Source organism: Leopardus geoffroyi, chromosome B3, assembly GCF_018350155.1.
Source record: "Leopardus geoffroyi isolate Oge1 chromosome B3, O.geoffroyi_Oge1_pat1.0, whole genome shotgun sequence".
NCBI classification, from domain to species: Eukaryota; Metazoa; Chordata; class Mammalia; order Carnivora; family Felidae; genus Leopardus; species Leopardus geoffroyi.
In genome coordinates, this window is record NC_059337.1 from 42,727,964 (window position 1) to 42,733,963 (window position 6,000).

A 6,000-nucleotide genomic window follows, 5' to 3' on the forward strand; every position below is an offset into this window, starting at 1 on the left:
AGCAAAAAAAAAAAAAAAATGCATAAGAGTTTAATTAAAAAGTGTATCTCCTTGATAACCTAAGTGGGTACAAAGGCAGAGAAAAATCAGTGACTTTCTCAATCCGAAGAGCCCTGTGTTTCTGTGATTCAAGGTACCATCACTAAGACTGGGAGCTTTACGAAATAGACAGCGTTCTGCAATTGATTTGAGTCTCTTCTAAATTAGTTATGCTAATTTTGGATATAAATGTATCTTGGGCTCTGGGTGTTTTCCACAATTCCAGGGTTCAATGAAAAAAAAAAATAGCATTCATGCAGGTGTCCCTCAAGGCCACGTGTCACATCCACCACCCCTCCACAGTTTTTGTATAGATGTCCGAAAATCAGCAGTCAAGGAAGACAAAAATCTTGGAAACGCAATGGCTGACATCCACACTGGAGGCACTTAATGAAGTGAACTAGCGAAGCAGCAGCCTAATCCCTGACATCAGATGAAAGCTTCACATCCCCCCTTTTCTGTGATCCCTTGAAACCTCTCCAAAGATGAAGCCCCAAAGTGCTGACATGACCTCAATACTATGGCATCATTTCAATAAGACGCCAAGGAGAAAGGCTTGCGTGTTTCTGCACTCAGCTGATTGTAGGTCAGCAAACACGCCCTTCCTCTGCCCCTACACAAAGCAGAGATCACAATCTGCTGTATTTCAAAAGAGAAGAATGCCCACAGCCCCACTCCTGAGAAGTCGCCAACTTCGCGCTCTGGAGAAGGGAGGAGGATAATGTGCAACCTGACGAATGCCACAAGTCAGCACACCCAGGTAGTATTAAAGGCAAATACGTGGTACGTTTTTGTCATTTATGTACATTTGGGGGCCCGTTTCTCCGGGGCATCATCCCTACCCTCCTCTTTGTGCCTTGGACGACGCCAAATACTTCGGCTCATTCTCTCGTCTTCTGGAAATAATCAGAGGTTAGTCTTCACCACGAGACACAGGGATTCTGAAACAGCCTCCTTTCCCCTATTCACCTCGACTCTTCACGGGCGGCCCAATTCCAAGTTTCCCCACGCGTCACCTGAAGCCCCAACTTCTGGAAACGCCCCCCTTACCTAGCCTCCAAGAGCTGGCATCGCGGCGAGAGCCGAGGACGCAGCCACGGGTGCTGCCGCTGTCGCCGCCGCAGCCAAGGAGGCGAGGCGAGGGGAGGGCCGCTCTCCGGCCCCGGGGACGACCGCGAGCCAGGCCCTCGGCCCCGACCGCTAGCCGGCTCGCCTCCTCTCCCTCAGGGAGCGAGGTCCCGCGCCGCGCGCAGCGCCCAAGCGAAGCCGGGCGCCGGGAGCACGCTCTGCACCGGGCGCCCGGCCGGGGGACGCCGCCAAGCGCACGGCTCCGGCGGAGCGCCCGGGCAGCCGCGGCGGCTGGGGAGAGGGGCGTGTTCCCTGCGACTCGGAGCCTGCAAGCCGCGTCTCGGCGGGACAGCGAGCGGAGGTGAGCCGGACGCGCAGCCCCTGACGGCGGCTCTCGGCCCTACACCCGGGCCGGGCGGGCCTGGCGACGCGTCGCAGCCCGCGCGCCCCTGCGGGAACAACCTCCGTGCGCTCCCTACGCGGCCGCCTCCGCTCCTGTCTCGGCGCGCAAACTTTCCCGGCCAGAACCCCTCCTGCCTCTCCTGCGGGGGCGCCGCGCTATTCCCCGGGCCCCAGAAACCGTACGCCCCCTCCCTCCGCAGCCAAGACCCACTGAAAATATGGCGCCCTCGAACGTCGTTCCTCGGTCCCCTCAGGGAATCCCGAATTGCCAGTCCCCAGGACCCCCGGCCCCCAGTGGGCGCGAGATTGCAGCTTGCGGGGCCGAGGGAGGAGAGGGCGCCGCTAGTCCAGTGCGAGGCCAGCGGCAGCAAATCCAAATCCTGTCCTCGCTCTCGGGCGGGCGCTGCCCAGGTCCCTCAGCGGCCAGCAGTTTTGCTGGTGGCGAGATTGCCAAGGGGAGTCGTGGAATAGGCAGGTCTGAGAATCTGGGACTGGAGGAGCTCCGCACCGGCGGGCTGTCTTTGCCTCCAGCCTCGACCGGAGACTTGTTTGCAAAGTGGCGCTGGAGTCCGGGCGGCCAGTGCTGGAATGAAGCCGCTCCGCCCGCGCCAACTCTCCTGGCGCGGGGGCCCGGCCGGGGCCGAGGGGACACTCCATGCAGGCGGGGCCGCTTTTCAAAGCCCAGTTACCGGAAACCCAGCGGGAGCCCCGGAGGGGACTGGCTGCCCGCGGCCAGGAATCCGTTCTCAGGCGCCGGCTGCCAGCCTGTTTGCAAACCGCTGCGCCCAGGTCGAGTGCAGTGAAAACATACATGTGCAATAGACAGGTGCATAAATTTTATTTTATTTTTATTTTTTTTGCAGAAAGCCCTCCTAGGACATCAAATCTGGGAGCTTTGCGGGGGTTTTTCTGCATTGGCATCACTCACGAGATGCAAAAGGGAGGAAAAAACCACCCACATTTTCCTTCTGTAGAGGGGAGGGAAAAGACACGAGAAATTCATGCAACGTGCATGCAGCTGGAGGAAGAGGAAAACCCGAGTGAGCCGTGCGCCTTACCGGGGGATGCATTTACTGTCTCATTGCAGAGCGCCTGCCCCGGAGTGCAGCCGGCGTCCCCCCGCGCGCCCGGCGACCGCTCCGCTCCCGCAGCCGCTTCAGCCGCTGCCGCCGCCGCTGGCTCCGGGCGCGGAACAAGAGCCGAGGGCGAGCGCGAGCGCACGGCCCGCGAGCGCCGGGAGGGCAGGAAGCGCGTCATCACTCGGGGACGGCGCGTCCCCGCGCGGCTCCGGTCCAGCAGCGGCGCCGTGCGGCACCCGGGCTGGGCCGGCACGGTCACCTCCTGGGTCTCTGCCGGGCGGCTTGGTGCTGGGAGGATCCGCGTGGGGAGGCAACGTGCCGGCCGAGTTGCCGTGGGGAGAAGGGGTCGCAGAACGACCCTGGCTTTCCGAACTCGGGCTCCGCTGTGAGGGAGATAGGAGAGGAGGGGAAGCGGCGTCTATGGAATGGGGCCCCTGGGACGGCAGAGCGCTTCCCGCGGACCACTGGCCACCCTGGAGCCAGGGGCGTGGTTCCCACGAGAGTCCAGTGGCGCGCTCTGGGGTCCTGCTGCGGCGCTGCTGACCGGAGCCGGCAGCTGGTTGTCCCTTTCTGCACGTGTTGCACACGCGACACAAATTGGTGGTCAGAGGTCACTTAGGGTTTTTGAGAAAGGCTCTCGGGACGGGGGAAGAGGGGCGGGGAGCACTCTCTTAAATTCATAAGAAAAAATGTTCTCCTGCTTGCTATGCCTTTGAGTAAGGGCAATTATATACCTGTTACATTTACACAGTCCTTAGGAAACGTAGGATGACATGAAACAACGGGAAGGTTATTAAGGGGACGAGACAAATCAGAAAATACTATGTACCATAAGATCTCATTTTCTTAAATTATGATAAATGGAGAGAGGTAGAATAAACTGAACGGATAAACACTGGACAGAGGTTAACTAGATCCCTCAGTGATTGGTGGAAGTGTGGGTAATTTCTCTATTCCTGCTTAGTTCTCTAGTTTCTGATTTTTCTGTCAGGAACACATTACTTTTATAGTTAAAAAAAAATTTTTTTTAATATACCTTGCATTTTTTCCCAGCCCAACACAAAATGAGTAGGATAGACCCCTCTTCCAAAGAAATAAGTAGCAAATCTCTCCAGTTACTCATAAATGAAACTATGGCAACTTTTAAGTGTTTTTTCAGAGCATGAAACTGCCGTTGCTATGAACTGGAGAGTGGGTTGATTTTGTAAACTGAACCTATCGTGTAGAAGTCTATTGGGACGTTGGATAAGGCTGGACATTCTGTAAGAACAATGGCATGTTCTTGTCTGGGCTGATGAACTTGATTTTATTATGGCCACAGAGAGTAATACATAATACATTTATGATGTATTATCAGAGTACAGCTTTGTAACTTCCGGAGAACAAACTTTAACATCACAAAGCACAATCAGAACCAATGAATTGGCAACTTGAGAAAGTCCTAGAAGTTACAGGATCGAGACTTGCTAATTACACAGGTAAAATGTTTCTGTTCATACCTTTCTTTAATTTTTTTTAAATATTTTATTTATATTTAAGAGAGAGAGACAGAATGTGAGTAGGCAAGGGGCAGAGAAAGATGGAGACAGAATCTGAAGCAAGCTCCAGGCTCTGAGCTGTCAACACGGAGCCCGACTCAGGGTTCCTTCGAACCCACAAACCGTGACATCATGCATGACCTGAGGCGAAGTCGGACGCTCAACCGACTGAGCCACTCAGGTACCCCCTGTTCACACCTTTTTAAACAGTCACCAGTCTAACAGAGTAACTGGTGGTGATGGCAAATCACCTCAGGGGATGGTTAAAAAGTAAATGTTTATTGAAAAGTAAATTATTCCCGTGAGAGATTAGTAATAAGCTCATTGAATTAATGCCACTTAAATTGTCCCTTGATTCACTGACAAAGAGCAACCGGGGTTTTATAGTTCAAATGCCAGGTTTACATAAGAAGCTCATCAAAACTGAGAGAAAAATTGGTTGCAACTAAAGTAATTTTCTCTTCTACCTTAGTCCTTGGTTCATAAGGCTCGCTGGCTTCCCATCATACATCTCAAGATCAGTTTTGTTCCCCCAATCTAGACTTAAATTTTTTTCCATGACTTAATTTACCCTTAAAGTCTCCCTGTGCTCTTCCTCTGCCTGCCAGTGAAATGCTGTTTAATCTTAGAAGGTAAGCTCCATCAGAGCAAGGATCTTAACCTGCATCTCTGTGCCTAAACGCGGGTCTGGCACATAGTAGGGGCTCGATAAATATTTATTTCATGATAATAGCATGTTTGTTCACTGTCTACTTGGCTAGTTCCTAAGATGTTTAAAAATTCCTCTCTGCTATTAGACCATCAGCATAATCCTAGGATGGTAGGGGTTTGTAGAATTATAACCCTGGTTTAATTCAATAATCTCACTCTTCAAAATAACAGCCAAATCCTAAGATGTTTTAAGCAGTGGGATGCAGGTATCTGAATATCTCATTATTAATCAAATTAGTCCTATTCTGTGGCTCTCCGAGATCAATCAAACCCCTTTCCCCAGTGAGAAAGAGCATCAGTCCTAGAATTCTTTGCTTTGGTCCTGACTTCTAACCAACTGACTTTTGCACCCTTCACTTATTTTTATATTTTCTCTAACCTCTCTATGACCTCAAAGCCATTTTCTATTTCTTTAGAAAAAAACAACTCTAACCATTCTATTGCCTAGCATTATGTGTTTCAACAAGTTCTCCAAGAGAAGTAAAATTGATTTTACCAGTAACTTATGGTGAGTGCTTTGAAATTAAGATTCCTGCCCTAGACCTGAAAAGATACTTATTTCTAAATTTAGAGTCAGCTACTAGTAGTCTCTTTCTGTACTAGTCACAGTGATCATAGGTCAGTAGAGACCAAACAAAAACTTCTTTTAACAAGTTTGCCTGCTTGGACTTTGTCTCCACCCAGCAGAGGGAAATGTGCTGGCAGTTTTCTTAGAGTATCTAGGACCGGAGATAAAACTCATCCCATCGACACAATTTACCAAGGCTTCATATTGTCTCACTTCCTGCCAAGCAGATAATTAGAAACTGAAAACATACTCATTTTCTGTGAATAAAGAGTACAGCATTTGGGGAAGTAAATCAAAGAGATAGCTTCCAAGTGACTTATAAATGCATCTGGAACTACAATCCATTTTTTCCGCAAGCTAGAGCTGTAAATACCAAATAAGACATTGCTTGGTGTTAGAGCCAAATGCTACGACATTACTCCCCTCCTGTCATTGTACTATTCGCCTTAACCTCCTGACAACCTGTCTGCGTGTGTGTATACCTGAGCAAACCCAACTGTGTCATACTGAAGAGCCAGAAGAAAGTTCGGTAAATATTGCTTCCCACTTTTGTTTATAAGGTCATAATTGGTGCTATGTGAAGATATCTTCTAGG

At 50.8% G+C, this 6,000-nt stretch overlaps 1 protein-coding gene across 11 annotated transcripts in view; it reads right to left on the reverse strand.

The window, feature by feature from the left end:
• TLN2 (talin 2) overlaps nucleotides 1-2,754 on the reverse strand; it is a 437,549-nt gene extending 434,795 nt beyond the window's left edge. For 4 of the 11 annotated variants that reach the window (XM_045449534.1, XM_045449533.1, XM_045449530.1 and 1 more), the window contains exon 1: nucleotides 2,568-2,754. The gene's annotated coding sequence lies outside the window, so the exon portion shown is untranslated. Of the gene's footprint in view, nucleotides 1-1,089; nucleotides 1,419-1,720; nucleotides 1,914-2,567 lie in introns of those variants that run through there. The other 7 variants (XM_045449525.1, XM_045449524.1, XM_045449528.1 and 4 more) reach the window with 5 other exon arrangements.
• Between the last annotated feature and the right edge of the window lie 3,246 nt (nucleotides 2,755-6,000).